This window comes from Magnolia sinica, chromosome 15, assembly GCF_029962835.1.
Source record: "Magnolia sinica isolate HGM2019 chromosome 15, MsV1, whole genome shotgun sequence".
Lineage (NCBI taxonomy): Eukaryota > Viridiplantae > Streptophyta > Magnoliopsida > Magnoliales > Magnoliaceae > Magnolia > Magnolia sinica.
The window spans coordinates 52,095,228-52,117,142 of NC_080587.1; the positions used below are offsets into that span (position 1 = coordinate 52,095,228).

Below are 21,915 nucleotides of genomic sequence, written 5' to 3' on the forward strand. Positions count from 1 at the left end.
AAATCCAGCATTTCATGCAAGGACTAAATACATAGAAGTACGTCATCACTTCATAAGAGACCTCGTGGTGAAAGGTAAAATCAAGTTGGAATACTGCAACACTGAGGATCAAATTGTAGATATTTTCACTAAAGCGCCTTCTTGGCAGAAATTTATCAAGTTACGAGAAATGCTCGGAGTTGAGGTTATTTGAATCAAGGGGGCGTGTTGAGAATAATTCAAACCTGATTGAATGTTGTTGTCTAACTGTGATAAGAACGTTTGAAGTTCTATTATTTTCTCATTGTTTGTTGTAACTGAATTGAATGTGGTCCAGCCACATGTCAGTTGCTAATTAATTCTTTTAGTAAGAATCTCTCAAGTGTTAGTTTAGGTGTCTACATCATGTCTATAAAAGAGTCTGCTATGTAATATAGATGTATAAAAAAATTCAACATACTCTGTTATCCTACATTTTAAGAAAACAGCCCTTGTTGTTTTATGTGTGTTATTTGTGATTGAGTTGTTGTTACTCTAACAGACGAGTCTTTGAATGAGGATATATTGCTGGATAAAAAATCTGCCGCTACCAAAATCATATAGCGGCAGATGTAAATTATCCGCCACTATATGGTCAAGTACAATAAAAAATAAATGGTGGGAATGATTCTGTTGGCGGGAAAAATGCCGGTAAGCTTTATAGTGGCATATAGCAGTATCCACCACTACAGAATTTAATAATACCAAAATGCTGAAGCGCACCACCTGACAGGGCTTCGAATGAGGATTTTTCGAAGGATACAAACATCCGCCATTATAGGGTTGGCTACAACTGAAAAATAAATGGTGGGAACGATGTTGTTGGCGGGAAAAGGTAGCGATAAGTTTTATAGTGGCGGATATCTAATGCCTTCCTCGGTAGTTTGGTGTTGTTGAATGATAGATGGCAGCGGAAAAAATCTCTACCGCAATAACACTCAGAATTAATAACAGTCAGTCGCCAGAACAAGCTATACAACCGCGGATTATCTATCTGCCACTATATTCAGCTTGTTTAAGGCGGTCATAGAAATCTCTATAAAACGGCTGATTACATATCCATCACTAATTTGGCTTTATGTATTTTTTATTGTAGCCAAAGATAATATCCGTCGATAGTGACTGCTGCTATAGGTCACTTTTATTGTAGTGTATCATCAAAATATACCACAATTAACCATGACTATACGATGGCTGGACAATTAGTTCATGAATGTTCCAAGGGTGGGTTTCAATTGCATTGTTTCTTAGAACTGGTTATTGGATTCAATTATAATAGACTACAATTCTTGGAACAGCACTATTTGGGCCTTTCATGTCCGCAAGTTTTGCCATGGTTCAATGATTTAAATAATTAATATTTTACTGTTACATTAGACAATAGAAAGGCAAAATAAAATAGCCAGGACCGTGGGGAAGTTTAAAGAATAGACCATAAGGCCCATCACATCAACCGTTTGAATAGGTGGCCATAGGAGCACTAGTACAAACTGCAAAATGAACATACTGTACAAGCTATTGGTCCAAGCATTACATAATACCTCATCGAATATTCCATGCAAGAAAGTGACAACCACATCTGATATCTAAATTACAAACAAAAGGTAAGTATTCTTTCTGGCATTTATGGTCGAATCCTATAAAAGTCTCATTGACAAGATTGATGTGATAACATCACCAGTTTTAACAATTGGTGACCCATCCACACATGCTAGTTAGGGTAAACCAGCACTCTCCAAATCCTACTCATCCAACTAGTCCCTATGAAGTGGACAGCCAAGATGAAATGGAAAGCCGTCCAAATTCACCGGCCAAAATCATAAGATAAAAATAGATGAAGATTTCAGGCATACGCATGTACAAAATAGAGTCCGCAATTTGACAGTCGAGACTTCCAATTCTGGCCACGTGTACTGTGTATAAGATGCAAGCATTTGTTAAATGGTGATGGACCAACATCATCATCTAGCCCAAGGTTTATTCGTAGATATTTCCAACGAAGGCAGGCCGAAGGGTGAACACTGTCACACAAGCATTACTGGCAGCAGACAGAGATTTCGACGCGATGTATAAAAGTTCTTCCATTTCCTAGTTTCCAGTGCTACAAGTAGGTGGAGCAATAATAACTATTTTTTCGTGAAAAAATGGTGATGGAGAAGACCATTTGAATCGCCATTTAGCCCAAGGTATATTCATAGACATTTCCGAAGATGAAGGGCTGAAGGGTGATCTTACACAAACTTTACCTGCAACAGATAGATTTGGACGTGATGCGTAAAAGTTCTCCTGTTTCCAAGTTTATCAGTGCTAAAAGTAGGTGTAGCAATAATAGTCATTATTTTTTGTGAAAATTTCTTTCTATGAATTGAAATCTGTACTCTAAAATCGATTTTCTAAATGAAAAGATAAAAGGCCTGCCCCTTTATCAGCGAACTGGAGCATTTTATCAGCTAGAAATGATCTGATGCAGGCAGTTGTTTAGTAAGAGTAGGTGTAGCAATAATAGTTATTATTTTTTGTGAAAATTTCTTTCTATGAATTGAAATCTGTACTCTAAAATCGATTTTCTAAATGAAAAGATAAAAGGCCTGCCCCTTTATCAGCGAACTGGAGCATTTTATCAGCTAGAAATGATCTGATGCAGGCAGTTGTTTAGTAAGCGTATGATTCAATTAGTTGTATAAACACTTGAGGTAGTGCAATCATTCATACTGTCCGTCGATGGGAACCTATTATTTGTAGACAATAATCCCAGATAACACTAATTGTCTCATCATAATTAGAAGTGGATTCCCTCTCACTAATTGTCTTATCATAATTGGAAGCGGATTCCCTGGTAGATATCCCTGGTGGCAGGTGCTATGGGCCCACTGTTGTCTATGTGTTATATATCCATGCCTGTCCGTTTTGCCAGCTCATTTTAGGGCATGAGCCCCAAATAGCATATTCAAAGCTCAAGTGGACCACGCCACTGGAAACAGTGGGGATAATGACACACACACCGTCAAAACCTTCCTAAAGCCTACCTTGTTTATTTGCCATCTCATAAGGATGAAGGGAATACACAAATATCAGCTTGATTCAAAACTGTTATGGCCCAAAAGTTTTTAATGGTGAGACTATTTCTTATTGTGTGGTCTACATGAGCCGATGAAATGGACATACGGTGTCAATAATACATCATGGTGGGCTTCATAGCCATAGTGTCCCCAGTGTTAGGGTCACCAGGCAATCCACTTCCATCATAATCATCAGGCATTATCCAAATTAATTGGGTGGTCTACATGAATCCTGTTTTGGCCATTCCACCTTATCAAGGGCCCTACCTTCCGTTAGATCGTAGGTATAACTAATTGTCAATTGGCCCTCAGAAATTATCTTACTCAAAAGATGTTATGGTGTGGGCCCACGTGGTGTTTGTATGACATCTAACCCACCCAAATGGTGCATCCAGTCATTTCAATCCTACAGACTAAAAAGAAAAAAAAATAAAAAAAGGAAAAAACCATTCCAACTACCATGCGGGCCATGCCAAAGAGAACAGTATACACCAACCAAAACCCCCCAAATTTTAGTGTGGCCTACATGTATGATTATTAGTTTGTGTATATCACGGTGTGATGACACTATAGGAAAATTTTATTTATTTATTTTTTTCATAAAATTTGGTGCAACCAAAACACGCCCTTAGCTAAATTCTTCTTCTTTTCTTTCTGCCATTAACTATAAGACAGATTAGATGTCATAAACAAACAACATTTTTAGAGAATTGCTTGACTCTATCACTTATTTTTAGATCAACAAAAGGTATATTAGAGCCTGTTTCGCAACTCTCATGAGCTACTCAAATGAGAGCAGAGAATTAGCAATTTTTCTTTTTAATTTCTTGTATTACATTTAGAAAAACACTTTCTCATAACTAATTTTTTTAATTTGATATAAGCATGTTTGATAAAAATATGCAAATAAGAGTTGTCTTTCAAGGGTAGCCCATCATGTGGGGCCAACCTTGAAGTGAGTCACCCATCACGTGAAGCTCATCTTGATGTGAGTCATTCATTATTAGGGGCCAACTTTAAGGTAAATCATCCATTATGTGGGGCCCACCTTGATGGGTCATCCATCATGTGGGGCCTCCATGGATGTGGGCCGTCCATCATGTTAGACATTAGATATGGATTGTGCATCATGTAGGGCACACCTTTAATGTAGATTATCCACCATGAGGGATCAACTTCAAAGTATGCCATCCATCATGTAGGGTCCACCTTGGATATGAGCCCTTTATCATTAAGGGTCAAACTTTGATGCGCACCATCCATTATGTGGAGCCCACCTTGATGTAGGCCATCCATCATGCAGGGCCTACCTAAGATTTGGGTCGTCCATCATGTCACACATTAGATGAGAATCGTCCATCATGTTGGTCCCACCTTCAAATACGGACCATCCATCATTTGGGGCCCAACTTTGAAATAGACCTTTCATCATGCAGGCTGCCTTAGATGTGGGTCATTCATCATTAAGGGTCAACACCTTTAATGGGGAGCATCCATTGGTGGGGGCCACACTGATGTGGGTCGTACATCATGCGGGGCTCACCTTGGATGTGGACCATCCATCTTGTCAGACATTTGATGTGAATGTCCATTATGTGGGGCTCACTTTTATTATGGACCATCCATCATGTGGAGCCCAACATTGAAGTAGGTTGGCTATTATGCAGAACCCCACTTTGAAATGGGTCGCCCATCATACAAGGCGCACGTTGGATGTAGGTCATTCATTCTTAAGGTCCCACCTTTCATGTGGATTGTCTGTTAGAGTACATCCATAGGTTTTTCACGGACATAAAATGGATCATATGCGAATAGACAGACGCATCCACGGACATAAAATATAGTCCTAGCCAAATAACTTAAGAAAAACCTAATCAATGCTGGACTAGATCTATCGATTCATCCATCGGCTATTAGAGTACATCCATAGGTTTTTCACACCACTTTGGATTTGGTGATAAAGTTTTTTATTTTTGTAGATTCAAGATTTATTTTTAGGCAAGTTTTTCTCACTTTATAACTGAATGGGGCTATAGTCCAGGTCCAAATAAACTTATTACTTGGATCATTGCTTTGAAGATTTTCAATTTAACAATGTTGAAATCAATACCGTCTTAGTATAACCATTTAACAAAGTGTTGGATTCTAATCTATTATCTTTATTTTTATAAGTATTTTCTAGTATTATTTAAACGAGTTTGTTATCCATTTAGATAACCACATCCTCAAGATGTGGCCTACACCACCTCTTATCTAATGGCACATGCCCATGAGATCTTTTGGATGCTGGTGGTCTAAAGTACCCAATCAACATATGGAGATATAGTCCACATCAACAGTATCAACATCAATATTTTTAGCATCTTCTGATTCCATAAAAACTTCTTTAATACTGAATTGCTATGTTTGTTTATGTATTCCATTATTTTCTTTCGAGTCTCAAGAGTAAAATTAAGACATACTCTTGCATTTTTTATCCATATACTTTATGATTTTCTTTCACATTTCAAGGATAAAGAAATAGAGAGCTAGCGATGTTCTTGGGGGGGGGGGGGTAAATAGGAAAATGTCAAATAATTGAAATAAATGCAGAATATGTAAAGAATATAAAAATCTCAATCGCTTTAATATTAAAACCTTGATTCTAAATAATTCTTAAGACAACTTTTACTTAAATATTAGGCAGAACAACCTTATTTCATGAATGTCTTTAAAATCAATATTTCAAACTAGCAAGCGAATATAAAAGATTACAACATTTACCATAAGAATGAAATAATAACTAACATTTAATCACCAAAAAAAAAAAAAAAAACATTCACCATACGACATAAGGAGTTATAGTGGTTTGATGCTTAAAATAACTACACCTACTCCGCTCCCAAAATTACATCCTCATAAATTTGGTTTTTACTATAATAAGGTTTTCACAAGGTCATCTTAACAACCTGATACAGTTCCTTGTGATTTTCATTCGTTATCACAATAAAAAACGCTTTTGTGATTTTCATGGGCTAACACAAATAGAAACCCTATCGAGATTTTCATAGGCTATCTCAGATAAAATTCACTGAAATTTTCATAGGCTATATCGGAAAAACTTAAAATGAAAATACAATAAATGTACTTATCTTCAAATGGAGATTTGAAGACGTGGTAGAAGCTTATAGCAGAAGAACTTCTTTCTCGAACACAATTGGCGCAATGTTCAATTAGATAGAAAAAGTCTAGGGTTCTTAACATTCACAAGAATAATCACATTAATAATTCGGTATCCAACCAAAACTCTAATGTACTGTAAAATAGATATGACATATTACATTCATGACTCAATTAATGTTAAAAAACTTTTCAACTAAAGATGATTAAACTGAACTTAATATTAAAATTCATGAAGTAACTAGCATCTAGGTTTCAAAAATACTAAATATTCAAAGTGTCTAACTCTCAACTTTTCTTCTGAAACTACCTAAGATTATAGAAATCTTCTTTAAAAAAATTTTAAAATTCAACTCAAAATTTTAAATTTTTAACTCAAATTGAAAGAATTTTTCTATGGAAAGCCCCCAACCCCCAGCCTAAATTCTACATTATCTTCAATGTATGAAATATATGCAATATAAACAAGATGAGAACAACAAAATAAAGAGCAAGTGAAAACAATTACTTGAAGGATGACTTGTATGGGAGCGAACTTCCAAGATTGGTACTTTAACAACTAAAATTTATAAACAAAATATTATAGTCGACCAAAAAAAATTAAATCCTAAGAAAGCAAGGGAAAATATCTCCATCAGATTAGGAGATCAATCCTATTACACAGGATCTTCCAAAGGTATGGACATGTGCTTGTTCACAACCCCAAGTGTAGGGTCGCAATGTAGTAATAATCTCGGTAAGACCGAGGTCGAATCCACATAAACTGAAATTTGTGTGTTTCTTAAATTAACTAGAAGTAGAAACAAAAGAAGATGTGAAACTAATTTTGAAGTATTTGAGAGAGTAATGGTGAATAGAGTAATTAAAACTAAGAATTTAAAGGTGAGAACTAGGGTGCCAAGGATCCACTTATACTGATCAGGGAGCCCTCTTACTTGATTCAAGTAACACAATTAAAATTGGATTCCTATCCTATCCAATTGGAAAATATATTAATAAAACTAAATCTGAACTTTCATTGACATAATTCTCAATGAAGGAGAACTCTAATAATTGGCAAGGATTTCATCACCAAACCATGCTCATGAGATAATGGCAAACAACAAGATTCACCAATCTCATAATCTCAAAGCAGGAGAATTGTGAAGATTATGAAGGATTCCATCACCCTACTATGAAGAAGGCATAAGATCTCCCTGATCTCTACAAGTAGATCCTCTGAATCCCTAGTTTCCCTTCCCTGAATTCTTTAAGTTTTAGATAATTATTCCATCATTATTCCTCAAATTACACCAAGGGACGATGGTGAAGAACATGACTTACTAATTTCATAATCTCAAATTAAGAAAAGAAGATACTCAAATTAGAACCCATGGAATTCAATATAAACATGAATCAAAGCAATAGAAACATCTCATCATGCCACAAGCTTCACCTCTTAGCCCTATCTAAGAGGTTTAGCCCACCGTAGACATGATTGGGCCAAAGTCTCTTAAGAAAAATATGAAAACAACTAAGGAAGAAGAAGAAAAACTCTTGGCGACAGCTTCTCCACTCTTTTTCTCCACTCCTTAAACCTTAGAAGATGCCTTGGAGCATCCTGTGGAGTCCTATTTATAGTTGTGGAACTCTAACTTTTGCACCTGGTTGGAAAACTCTAGAAATCATCTCAAATTTACGTAGTTTGCTAAAATAGATTTAACTCTACGCAGTTTTTCAAAATAAACTTTACTCTGCACAATTTCACAGAATGACCTAGAGTTTCAAAATATGCTTTTTCAGGATGATTTCAAGATTCCTTTTATTCACTTCGAACCTTCGAATTTTTTATTCTTTTCATTCCTTACTTGGTTTTCTTGGATCTTTAGCATTTGAATTCTTTAATCTTAGTCTCCTAAGATCTATCCCTTGCCTTAGTGATTCTTGAACATCAAATTCATGCTTTTAGCAACCTTTTCAATTCAAACTCTTAAATTCACCTAGCAACATAAACATGAGTAAAATAGAACATTAAGCATTATCATGTTCATAAAACCAAGATATAAATGTGGGATAATATGCAATATTTGATCCTCAACACAATCCACAACTAGCATTTTGCTAGTCCTGAGTAAAGTATGCGTGAAATGAATCTCAATGCTTAATGTTCAAAACCTCACTAGGAAAACAATCTTTTGTACACTCAAGTATAAATGAGTAGAATTAAGATACGAAAGTGGGGTTTTAAAAAACTTAGAGTCGAACCACATAAGCAACCAATCAAGTAAATTATTTGTCCATTAAATCAAGTATAATTTGCATATCAAGTTTTTCAATGTGCTCAGTGAAAATCAACTTACTTCCTATATGAATACTATTAGTTCATCATGTTAGCCATACTCATCACTTCAAGATCAGTTTGAAACTCAAGTACCGATTCCGAACTTATCCCATTTTCCTTCTTTTTTTAGTCTTTGATTTTATATCAAAGGTTAATTTTTTATTCATTCTTTTTATTTTTACATTCTTTTTCATATTTTTACATTTATTTTTATTCTTTTTCATGACCTCCTTGTCGATCTGCTTTTTTTTTTTTTTTTTTTTTTTTTAACTGGTTCTTTTTTTCTTTTAAGGTGGATAAAATTCTTTAGACTCGATTCTCACCATCTATCAATGATTCACATACTAACAATTAGAACCTTCAGCATATCTTACAGAAGAAAAATTGAATGTATCTTATAATTTAGATTAACATGATATTCAAACTATCTCTTAATCAATTGAGCGTAAGAACTTAGGTGATAGATTACTTAGTTGATCAAACTTTAACAATTCAAAATTCAATCTCTATTTTTTAGTATACCCAACACATTCTTAAGTACACAATTTATCGCTTCCTAAACAGATTTCAACTTGAAACATTGAAAATTTTTAAAAATTTTGCTCAAAACTGAGAAAACACTAATTAATCCACCTAATTCCTCATCCCCAATTGAAAAATCTACATTGTCCTCAATGTGAAAGAAATAAGCATGTAATGGAAAAACGAGAATGAAAAGAGAAGGAAAGTGATGGAAAGGTAATACTTGAAGAAGGAAATTTGAGGCTTTTTGAATAGTCTCAGTGTGAAGATGGGTTAGCACAAAAATTAAACCAACAGAAAGCAAACTATCCTAAACAATGAAAAGCAAACTATCTTAAACAGCAGAAATCAAACTATCCTAACTGGTGAAAAGTAAACTATCCTAATCTTAAATTCATTGAAAGCAATAAACGTAATTAGGAAAACAGGAGAAAGCTACTTAGTCATGACGCAAGGTTCCTCCTCCGGTTAGTATCTTGATAAAATTCTCAGTAAGTTTCGTAACAAGATAATCCAAAAGTCCTTTTTACAATAGGCTTAGATGCCCTAGAGCATGATTTTCCAAAGAAATTTGTGGACCTCAGCATAAAGTTTCCTTTTAATCTCCTGAGGTGTCCAAAGTACATATGATTCACCCGAAACAGAGAAAGTTTCAGAGTTAGTGTAACATGGTGAATCAGAGACTACAAGTAGAAAAAATTCAGAGAAATTCTCAGTAGATGATGTAGTCTAAATATATTCTGAAGTTTCAGGCTTCGGTTCAACTTTCAACTCCTCTTCCCTTAATGGTAAACATTTAAGATCTGTGGAAGGAGAGGCTTCAAAATAAGGGTTCTCTTAGTCAGAAACAACCATCGATGTATTGTTTTGCAAGGCATCTATTATTTCTTTTATTATGGGACCATTTAAATCTACAAAGTGTGCCAAGCAATCTTTGAAATATTTAGTTGAAAAGAGTTCATTCACCACATCGAGATCTGTGATGATATGCCCAATAACTCCTTTATCTTTTTCGAGAGTGAAAATGAGCATACTCTCTTATTTTTTTCTCAAGGTGGGATGAAGTCACCACCGAGTATGTCTCTTCTTAACCTAAGTAAACCTGTTCAAGATCACTAGGCAAATATTTCAAGTCAAGTTTTAATGTCTTGAAGCTAGACGGTAGAGGCATTACATCAGTTTAGGGCAAATTGTCAAATTGTGGCCTCCACTGATTAACTTCAAGTACCGACGCAGTTTTAAGCATGACATCTATCCCCCTAATCGTGTCATCATCTAAATCAGGGGAGTGGGCCAAACATGTCTCAAGAGGGTTAGAGTATATAATCCGGAGTGCTCTATCTTTCACGAATGAGTCAATCATGTTAGTGTCGTGGGCCTCGTCATTATCCTCTGCCTGTTTGCTCATATTAAAAAAAATATTGAGCTCCAATGTTATATTTTAGAAAGATAAATTCATGACTCCATTCCTATAATTAATGATTGCATTTGATGTAGTAAGGAATGAGCGACCAAGAATGACGGGAATTTGAATGCTCATATCCACGATGAGTTAAGTATGTAGGACAATAAAATCTATTGGATAATAGAATTTGTCAACCTGGACCAACACTCCTTAATGATCCCTCTCGGTACACGAACTGATCGATCAATAAGTTGTAATGTGGTCCGGGTGAGTTTTAATTCACTTAGGTCCAGTTGTTCATAAATCAAGTAATGAATCAGATTAACACTCACCCCCAAGTCAAGAAGTGCACGCTCAATTCGGTAGTTCCCAATTACACAAATGATGGTTGGACTACTGAGGTCTTTGTACTTTTATGGCATGTCTTGCTTGAGGATGGCACTCACTTTTTCTGTCAGAAAAATTCTCTGCTGAATAGTCTGCCATCTCTTGGTAGTGCATAGATCTTTCAGAAATTTGGCGTATGAAGGGATTTGTTTAATGGCTTCAAGTAGATGGATGTTGACCTTTACTTTCTTAAGCTCCTCTAGAATATCCTGAGAGTTTGATAGAGGTTTTGGTGCAGTCAACCATTGATGGAATGGAGCAATCAGCTTGCCTTGAGGTTCCGGTTTTAATCTATGTAGAGTAATGCTAGGTCTATCATCCGTGTATTCTTCCGGGTCCTTAGACTTTTCAATCTTGACCGGAATAGATTTGTCAATTATTTTACCACTTCTAAGATTGGTGATAGACTTAGATTGTTCTACATATTGATTTGAAGAGCTTGGTTCACTAATTTCATATTGCGGTTTAGGATTGGGGAGAGGTTGACCCGGAAAGATCTCTTTCTCTCCACTCAAAAATTTTGTCTCACACCCTTGTATAGCCTTTAAAAGGTCTTGAATGGCCTGCATTATACTCTGGTTGAAAAGCTCTTGATTTTGAAGGTGTTTTAAGACTGGATCCTCTTGAAGGTTCTCTTGATTCAGGAATTGGTTAGGGAAACCTTGAGGAGTAGTTGTTTATCCATTCCTCCAGCTGGAGTTGAATGTATTTGAGGTGGGTCCACTGAAAGGTCTTTGGTATTTGTTCATGGCATTTGACTGCTCATTCAGAATTTCTTAAAAAGCAGGTATTGTTAGACAATTTTCATTTGTATGTATGTTGCAAGCGTAAATACCGCAAACTTCTTTCTTAGCCTTATCCTTCTATTGTTCCATGCCCACGACTCTTCTTGTGAGATTGGCCACCCTTGCAACTCAAGTTATCTTCTTCTTTTATAGCATACATTCCTCCCATTTCCTTTAATTGAGTAAGCTTAGAAGTTGTGGGTTTTAGAGAGATGTCCCATGATTGTGCGTTTTCAACAAGTCTATCTAAATAATTGCACACATCATTGAGATCTTTGTTTACGAATTCCCCATTATACATCATCTTGACCAATTGGCGCATAGAAGATGTCAGTTCATCGTAAAAGAAATTTGTAATATGCCATGTTTTAAAACCGTGTTGTGGGTGACAAGATCCTTGAACCGCTCCCAACATTAGAAGAATGTTTCATCTTCATTTTGAGCGAAGTTCATGATTGACTTTCTGAGGGTGTTCGTTTTATGATATGAGAAAAATTTCTTAGTGAACTCTCTTGTCATGTCATTCCATTTGCCAATTGATTATGGACGTAGTGAGTGTAACCACGTCTTGACCTTTTCTTTTAAGGAGAAGGAAAAGAGTTTCAGCCTGATCGTGTCCTCAGACACATTACGAAAGTATAAAGTGGTTATTATCTCATCAAACTCTTTAAAGTGTAGATATGGATTTTCATATTCAAGTCCATGAAATTTTGGAAGGAGTTAGATCACTTCCAGCTTTATGTTTTGCATTCTCTGGAAAAACCATATAGGAAGGTGTACTCACCCCCGCCGGTTATAAATAATCTCGTAAAGTATGAGCGGGGGTGGTTGATGCACCTCATTCTTATCATGGATTTCCTCAACCCTAAGTTGAGGATTTGGAGGTTGATTGGCCGGTTGATTAGCAACCATAACTTCAGTTAACTCCGTGGATCTCGAGTGGTGTCTAATCCTTTGATGGATAGATACCCCTTAACCAATCCTCCTTCACTTGAGAGACGTCGAGTGTTATCACAAACCCACATGGGCATGAAACACTTTCAACCCTCAATTTCAGAATCTAAGTTAAATCTACAAGAAAGAAGGGAAATAGAAATCTAGATATAGAAAGAGAGAGAATTAGAAAAAAGTTACCAAATTAAAAGTTTCTATGTTAAGATATCCTGCAAAAGAAAAAGGAAAGTGAATTAGTTTCTAAAAAAGAAATAAGAAATTTTCTAAAAAAAGAAATAGAAAGATGAGTTAGTGTCTAAAACTAAAAAGGAAAGTTTCTAAAAACGAAAAATGAAAGTTTCTAAAAAAAAAAGTTTCTAAAAACAAATTAGGAAAGTTTTTTAAAAAAGTAACTTAGTTTCTAAAAACCGAAAAGGAAAGTTTCTAAACCTAGAAATAGAAAACTAACTTAGTTTGTAAAAACAAATTAAGAAAGTTTCTAAATCTAGAAATAGAAAGAAAAGATAGTTTCTAAAACAAATTAGAAAGATCCCTAACCTAAAAATAGAAAGTAAATAAATCATAATCATAACCTAATTATAAAACTAATCAAATACAAAAAGCCCAATCGTCAATCCCCGGCAACGGCACCAAAAACTTGTTCATAACCCCAAGTGTAGAGTTGCAATGTAATAATAATCTCAGTAAGATCAAGGTTGAATCCATAGGGACTGAAACTTGTACGTTTCTTAAATTAACTAGAAGTAGAACTAGAATAAGATGTGAAACTAATTCTAAAGTATTTGAGAGTAATTGTGAATAGAGTAATTAAAATGAAGAATTTAACATTACTAAAAAAAGGGGCAAAGGATACAGACCATGTTAATTTTTTGCTACAGATATAAACCTCAGCTATACTTGCTACGGTTTTAATCTGTAGCTAAAAAGTTGACACACCATTAATAATTAATGATGTTGTAAGGGGCTCTATGGGGCCTAAAAATATATATATGCTCTATTTAAGCCGTCCATATATTTGTAAATATTACTTTAAAGCATGAAACTAAAAATCAGCTAGATCAAAGGCTCAAGTGGACCACACAGTAGGAAACATGGAGATTAAATCATATTTTCTTCTTATGGTGTGTTCCACTTGGGCCTTCAATCTAACTTAAGTTTGGGATAATGAACTAAAATAATTTAATAAAATTAATGGTCAGAATGGATAAACCAAATACATCATAGTGGGCCCCGTGAAGCCCCTACTGGATTGTTCACGGTCTGTTTCGTGAGACGACGCCCAAATTTGGGCGCGCGCTCAAAACAGAGCCGCGCCCAAAAAGGGGTTATTTCTCTCTCTCTCTCTCTCTCTCTCTCTCTCTCTCTCTGTCTCTTCGTTCCCTAATCTCTCCATTTCCCAATCCTCTCTCTCTCCCTCCCGATCTCTGCTCCATCTCTCTCCAATGCATCTCTGCCGTCTCTTCTATCTCTCTCCATTGTAGTAGCTGTGAAGCTCCTACCTGAAGAAACACACGCCATGAGGGATCAATGGTGCCTAATGAATGTCGTGATTTTTTCTTCAACATTAGCAAATTTTTGTTACCGTCTCTGGTTTTTTTATGCAAGTTCTCTCCCATTTCTTTTCTCTGTAGTTCTTGGAAGCTTCCTTTCAGCATTGAACAAATTTATTGCTGACTGCTATGCTTCGAAACACTTAATTTCAGATATTATGTATACGAGTTCTTCAGGGTATGTGATGATAGCCTCGTGGAATTTGTTGGTGTTTAATCCAGTATAGGGAAGCCTTTTTTAGATGGATTTTGGGTAATGAGTTTTTTTTTTTTTTTGGTGGTTGTTTTAGACATCTATTACTTGTGCGTGATTCATTTTATCTTCTGTTCTGCCACAGATATGGAAGTGTTCTCGCACAGAAGGTACCATTCAATACATTTTTATGCTTTATTTGATTGTTACACATCATATCATGCATCATTATTCAAACTTATTTCTTCTTTCTTTGATGTAGTGAAATCAAGTGTTAAAAACTTGAAATTCGCTATGGACTTGAAGGGCACCAGTGGCCAGAGTTCAAGTTGACTTGAAACTGGCTGAAGTACTTAATTGGGTTTTCTTGGGTTTTTAATTCAATCCAAGTCTCCATTTGTTCTAATTTAACCATTGAGTTGTTCATGTACTGGATCAAGTTTTCAAAGCAGAGTGGGGAATACATTCATGAAAGTTTCTTATACTTAACAATTACATGCTGACTAAGATACATATAATGTCGATGTTGCTCTATGGACTCAATTAAGAGTATCGCTCTTTTGTTGTGGCAACTAATATCTGTGTTCACGAGTTCTTTAAGGCAGCTTATTTCAAGAAAGGAATTCATCCCATTCCAGGGGCTCACCAGGCTCTTCTTAGATTGTCTACATTTTGCAATCTGTCGGTTGTCACGTGAGTGCTTTAATGCTTGTACTCATTTTTAGGATATCTTTTTAATGAAATCAACATCCTTTGGTCTCTCAGTTTTTGAATTTGCTTGATTTTGAACTGTTTATTTGAATAGATCTCGCCAGAATGCTATCAAAGACCACAAAATTGAACGGATCGAGAAGCATTATCCAAGATTGTTTCAGGAAATCCACTTTGGCAATCACTTTACTTTGGATGGGCAATCAAGATCCAAATCAGAGATTTGCAGGTAACCACTCCCTCCTTGGGATCTTGTAATTTCTGATAAATGATAAGGTTCACAAAAGGTGACCATGAAAACCCAAGTCTTGAAGTCTGAAAACCTCGATAAAGCCATTCGAGCATGCTTCGTTTACCCACATCTATCTAACTTTAAACATGTGTTGGTTTTTGACATATATATGTTGTGTTGGACAAGGCTACCTCAAGAGTCTCAAGAAACATTTCTTTTCTTTTCTTCTTTTTTTATTTTTATTTTTTCTGGGAACTATTGTGTCGCATAGTATTCATTGAGAGTGGTGCACATCTCTCCCCATATAATAATGATGGGCGGGCATTTTTTGAATAGGTATTTGAAAATGCAAATATGAAATGCTAGTGAGATTCCTCCATACTTCAAATGGCAGGGGACAATGTGTGCACTAACCTTTAGCTTTTCAAAGAAATAAAGAAAGAACATGAACTGCCTCTCGGTGCTCAATCTGTTTAGCTGAAGTCATGCTCAATTTCTTAATAAAGAAATTCTGTTTGAGTCATGCAGTGGCAGAGACCTGTTTGACAAGGACAGTCCAGTTTTTTGAAAAATTGACACCCTTTTTGCGGTAAGAAAAATTGCCACTATGTTATAAAATTACCAAAAAGAAAGGCCATGTTGAGAATGTGTGTTTTTATTTTTCTCAGGCATGTTGTGAATGTGTTGGGCATGCATTAACATGACCATTTGAACAAAATGACTCTTGTTATTCTTGGTTTTGGTGTTATATTTGGATAACGCATCTTAATGTGTTTGTACTCTAGTTGGATGCTTCTTTCTATATTTTATACTTGCATAAAAGAATGTGATGCTATATGCCTTTCACAAGGTTTGCTAATCCCACATATTTGGCCAGCCGGTTTATATTGGCACGTGTGGTAAACATTCAGCCCTACTAGGTGCATCCCTGACCCCAAAAATCAGCCTGGTCAAGTCACTAGCTGTAACGCCCTGAAATTCGGGGGTCGAGCATAACTCAGATCCCGAGTTCCAAAACATCACTTATGCAACATATTCGATGATGGATGTATGTTGTCTATATTAGCGCATAAAACATGGAATAGATTAAGCCAAATAGCAGATATAATTCAGGGATAAGTGAAGAAAGCAAGCGGAAGACTTATAAAAATATATGTGTACAAGTGTAAATCCCTGAAGTACATATACATACCAGGTCGTAATGTAAGTATTATTATCAAAATTACAAGTGTCAAAATTACATCATTTAATTCCCAAAATAAATCCCAGCATCCCGCGCATCAGAACGAGGCTCACTAGAACTCGTCTGAAAACTGCATAAAAGAGAAAGCAGCCTCATCATCATCCATCTCCCGCTCTGCCTCAGAAGTCGCATCAACATCTGCAACATCAGCAGCTAAGACAGAGTCTGGTGGGTGTTTAACACCGTCCCAGAACGTGGGAGTGAGTGATCAACTCAGTGGAACAATAAAGCACAGGTTAACATGTTATTAGTTCAATCAAGCAGTAATGATAAAGCAGAACAATTAAACATGTCCTAAGTACTCTTGTTAATGCAAGGATGTATGCAAAATGATGCGTGCCCTCACGCGTACACCCTCAGCGTCTTCATCTTACGTTACGCATGACACCACCCCAAAGTGCGCCACATCTACCAAGCACATGCAAATGCGATGCATGAACATGATTACCGAGTTGTTATTAGTCCTTTTTATACAGCAGGATTGGGAAGCTAAAGTACCTTCCTCATATCACCATCCAAACAATGATCCATTTTAGGGTCGTCAATCCTAGACATCTCATACGATCATATGGTTGTAGGTCGTTGCAAAGGGCTCGTCACCAATCAATGCACGCCTATCATACCGTCGTTACTACACTAAGGCTCGTCACCTTAATGCGGTATCCAGGTATACTCGAGGTCACTACAAAGGGCTCGTCACCAATCAATGTAGGATGACAGCACGAATATAGTGTCCCATACCACCATAATCGGCTCACGAGTTTGGTTGCTCACTGGTCACTACGGGGAGGCTCGTCACCCTAGCGTAGGCCGACAGCTCGACCACGGTGTCCCATACCACCATGTCCGGCTCATGAGTCTTTGAGGATCAAGGTACCATGGTTATCAGGATGTCATCGATAAGTTTGGTACCCTAGATTCAAGCAGTAGCGTCCATACATGGTGAACATACATCGGACAATCGGGTTACTTGACGAACTCGACTAGCACGAGCGCACGTTGGGTTGAATGACATAGAGTGCGCAAACACTCCGCGTGGCCAAACCACTGCCGACAACTCTAATACGACTCGGGTTCGTCTAATCACGTTCTACGTGGCGAAAGCAATCTCAGCCACGATCTTAAGGCCGATTACCGATTTCCTGGACTAATGCATAGTCCCACACATATTACACTACAACAGATATTCATAACTACAATTTAGAATAGTAATGGAACAACAACTCAAATCATGTAGTACGCAAGCATTTGAAGAATATCAACTTAACATAAATGTAAGCATAAGTAATGCTTGAAATTAAATAACAAGGAATGTAACTCACATGAAGGAAATCATACACACTAGTGGGAGAGTTGAGAATCGCTTCTCAATGCCCATATTTGGTTGATATATCGCACTTTAGATCATTCAGACATTTCTACAAACACTTAGAATACATAAGACAACATACATGACGTATGTTGAAATACACACATTTGGACAATTCCTTTTGCCAAGGAGTTGCCGCACATACCATTAGCATAGTACACGACAATTAATCATGGCAATCACATGTTCATATTTTATACGCATATGGTACTTTATATATACACATAGAATACACAAATCTCAAAATAACACATGCATATCAGGAACGTAAAGCAAACATAACATTTGGCATGTGAAATCTCATCCATAACAAGAATAAATCATTCACTGGCATTGAAAGCCTTGATAACCATATCCTATACACTTAAAGTCCGCACCTTAAGCCAGAAAAGAACACCAAACTGATTTCAGACGATATGTCTTCGTCAACGGCGACAAGATAACCTAAGACAAAAATAGAAATGAGATACAGCAACACCAAGACTATTCTAAGCTCTAACACAGATTAGGGTTAGGTTAACTTACCCAAAGATGAACTCAGAATCGCCGGAATAACGATTCAAAGTGAAGGTTAAGGGATAAAAAAGAACAGGAAAGAATCTAAGATGATTCACCAACTTCTCTCTCACTTTCTCTCTCTTTTCCTCTTTCTCACTTAGCTAGGGTCAGGAAATTCGTATGGAAAAGAGAGCTAGGGTTTAAGGACTATAAATAGGCCTCATATTGATGAAAATAACCCCAGGGCCAAGGTATACTTAGGGTATAACCAAAACCAGCCTCTCACAATCCAACGAAGCACTTCCGGTGGGCCTATTACCACGAAAGGTCGGACTTAAGCTCACTGACTATGGATCTAGGTCAGGCTGAGTTTTCGTACTGACCGGATCTTCAGATCAGCCGTGGCGGACCACACTTAATTCAACGGTCACTGAATCTCGATCAGGTCCACAAGCACAAGGGCATGCCTGGGCCACCTTCCCTGATCAGAGGGTGAAATTGGGTCAGAATCCAACGGTCAGATTGCTTAAAATCGTCGGGCAAGCGACACGACTCAGATTTCATAAAAGCGTAATAAATTTCCAACCGTTCTCACACTCTTCACTCCGAACTCAATCAAATCGACCCAGAACATCGCTTGGACTTGATTTTCGAGGTGAAGGTCAAGTCCAACATGGTGACTGCAACAGCCTAAGATCATCGCTATCGGACTTTCGACGCGCGGTCCAGGTCCGATCCAGAACTTTCAAAAATTCCCAAGAACAACTGGGTTTAGCAATGGATCCCAAATTTCAGAGTAACATAGCGCTAACTAATCTACAAGTTTAGAGCCATGCAGATCGAATTTAAAGTGATTGATGCGAATTTCACAAGCAATCGAGATTAGCACTAATGACCCCAAAAACAACTACTAAGGAAAGAAATAGCACAAAAATCTTCAGGGTCATTACACTAGCTAAGCAACGCCATAGAAAACAAGATAGCTAAAAGAACTTTTTAATCTGTTCATTAGTTCTGTACACTAGCCTAACTTTTGTGCTAGGTTATGTACATAGAAGGTAACACCTAGTCAAAGGCTTAGATCTTGCATGTGTGCAGGCATGTAGGCACAACACCATGTCCAACATGTCACTTCCATGAATGAAACCAACGCAGTGATTTGTCTAAATCTCCCACAAATGACATATCATTTTACTGTAAGTCCTGTCTTTTGCAGGTCCTTGGGAGCAAAAGTCTTGATCGATGACAACCCTAGATATGTAGTTGAATGCACAGAAGTCGGCATCAAAGTTTTACTCTTCAACTACGACAACTCGTACCCTTAGTGCAAGACTGGCTCTGAGACCGCACACCCTTTGATAACCAAAGTCCATAACTAGGAAGAAGTAGAACAACACCTGGTCTCATGGATAATATCATAGATCTCACCCACATTAGGGTTTCTTAAACTGCCTGGGTTATCCACCACTAGTTGATTCTACTTTGTCTATGGAAGAGATGCTGAATTCCTTGAGGAGAAAAGATATCGACGGTGATTATAGAGCTTTTATCCTCCTTAACTCTCCCACGAACATCCATTCAAGACTCACCCAAGATGTAACAACCCTAAATTTTGGTACATTATAAAAAAAACTAAATTAAATATTTAAAGATTTTATTTTTAAATAAAAAATAAAAACAAGTAATAGTTGAGTTGGTAGCGAAATTCTTAATTGAGAGAGAGGTTTAGGGATCGATTCTTGAAGTAGTAATAATAATTTTTTTATTAAATATCATAAAAAAATTCAAATTCAAGATAAGGGAGGATGTGCTCATCCTAGAATTTTCTTTAAAAAGGGATACGGAAGGTTTCTGCATTAAAAAAAAAGGAGATAGGAAGCCCTAAAGTAAAAGGAAGAGGAAATTCTAAGAAGGCTCGATCAGGTAAGTTTTAATCGTTAGATCTTTTTAACTTTTTATTATGTTGTTAATTTCTTCTTGATCTATACAATGGATGGCGTGGATTATCCACACCATCATTATATAGGTGTATATAGGCAATTTTAATAAAGTGGTATTTTTATGATTTCGGTCTAATTAGTAATATTTTAGGAATAAATTAAATGGATGAAATCTAATTGTGTTAAGATAGATATGTAAAGATCATATGATCCTTAAGGCCAAAATATACAAGGGCCATAATTTTTAGATCAATCTAACAACCAGATAGGCCACATTAGTCAGATTTAAAAGTGTTTAATAAAGGAATCTTAGATTTTTGCGCAAGCGTTGGTATCACTTGGCGTAGAAGGTCGAGATGGGCCATCGGTGTATGTGTGGTTAGATCCACACCATCCATCTAATGTCTAGAGGCAAAACATGATAATACCTCAATAATCTGGATGGTCCAATCATCCGGTGGGCCACCTCGATTAATTATTTGACATTCAATTTCAGGATCTTAAAAAGAAAATCTAAATCTTGATAATTAAATTTACATAAACATATAATTTTAATTATTTGATTATTTTAGATTTAGCCACTTAGAATGTTAATCAGAGGTGGGCCCCACCATGTAATACAAATAAATGAATAATAATATCGTTGATATAATTGATAGGACCCCGGAATTCAAATCAACCCAATCATATTGCAGAGTCAATACTACCAAACTCAGGTGAGTAACCCAACTTATTTCATAATTCATTAAAATTAAAATAAATCATTGTGATTGTTTGATTGATTTACTGGTTTGAATATTTTGATATGATAATTGTATGATAAATTTATATGTGAATATTTTAATCGAGACAACTATGCCAAATATGAAAAATATGCATTTACATATCATTCCTCATTCATTGCATTGCATAATGCATGGTCGATCCTAGGGGCCCTCCTTAGAAGAAATGTCGATCCTGGTAGAGCGTTACCAGATGCGGGCTATGCCCAAGCCTACCGAAATGTGGAAGCCTACCCAACGGGTGGATGCGGGTTGACGACTTTCAACCTAAGTAGATGGACGATCACCCCATCTGATGCATTCATACCCCATTTTACATCATTGTACATGTATTTTTTGTATTATTTTAATTGATATGATTATGAACCATGCTGGGTTATATCACTAAGCCTGGCCAGCTTATATTTTTTATTGATTGAAAAACCGTACAGATATGAATGAGGGTGGGCTGGTGGCTAAAAAATAGGAATATGTGGTCAAGCCAAAAAGGACTTAAGGGACACGTGACCCTACTTGACAAAAGAAGAAGTTGCAGCCTTAAACTAGTCATGATATTTTTACTTTAATTATATTTGATTTTCTTAGATTGTAAATTAATTATTTCAAGTTGTTGGACATGTTTATTTCATTTCATAAGATCCCAATTGAGAGGGTCCTTAGTTATGTTTACGATTAAATTGTATAATTGAATGAAATTAGTACACTCAGTGTACATATCATGGGCTGAAACTCGGGTCTGAGGGTGCACACTTTGTACTCGAATTTCAGGGCGTGACAAAATGGTATCA

General features: G+C 36.4%; 1 long non-coding RNA gene and 1 pseudogene across 1 annotated transcript; both read left to right on the top strand.

The window, feature by feature from the left end:
• The first annotated feature begins 12,784 nt into the window (after window positions 1-12,784).
• Window positions 12,785-13,246, top strand: LOC131227078 (uncharacterized). The gene is made up of 3 exons (XR_009162054.1): window positions 12,785-12,945; window positions 13,007-13,083; window positions 13,138-13,246. It is a non-coding gene; the product is annotated as an uncharacterized LOC131227078 (long non-coding RNA).
• An 890-nt stretch (window positions 13,247-14,136) lies between these two features.
• On the top strand, window positions 14,137-19,997 carry LOC131226936 (uncharacterized; annotated as a pseudogene).
• Window positions 19,998-21,915: the final 1,918 nt, after the last annotated feature.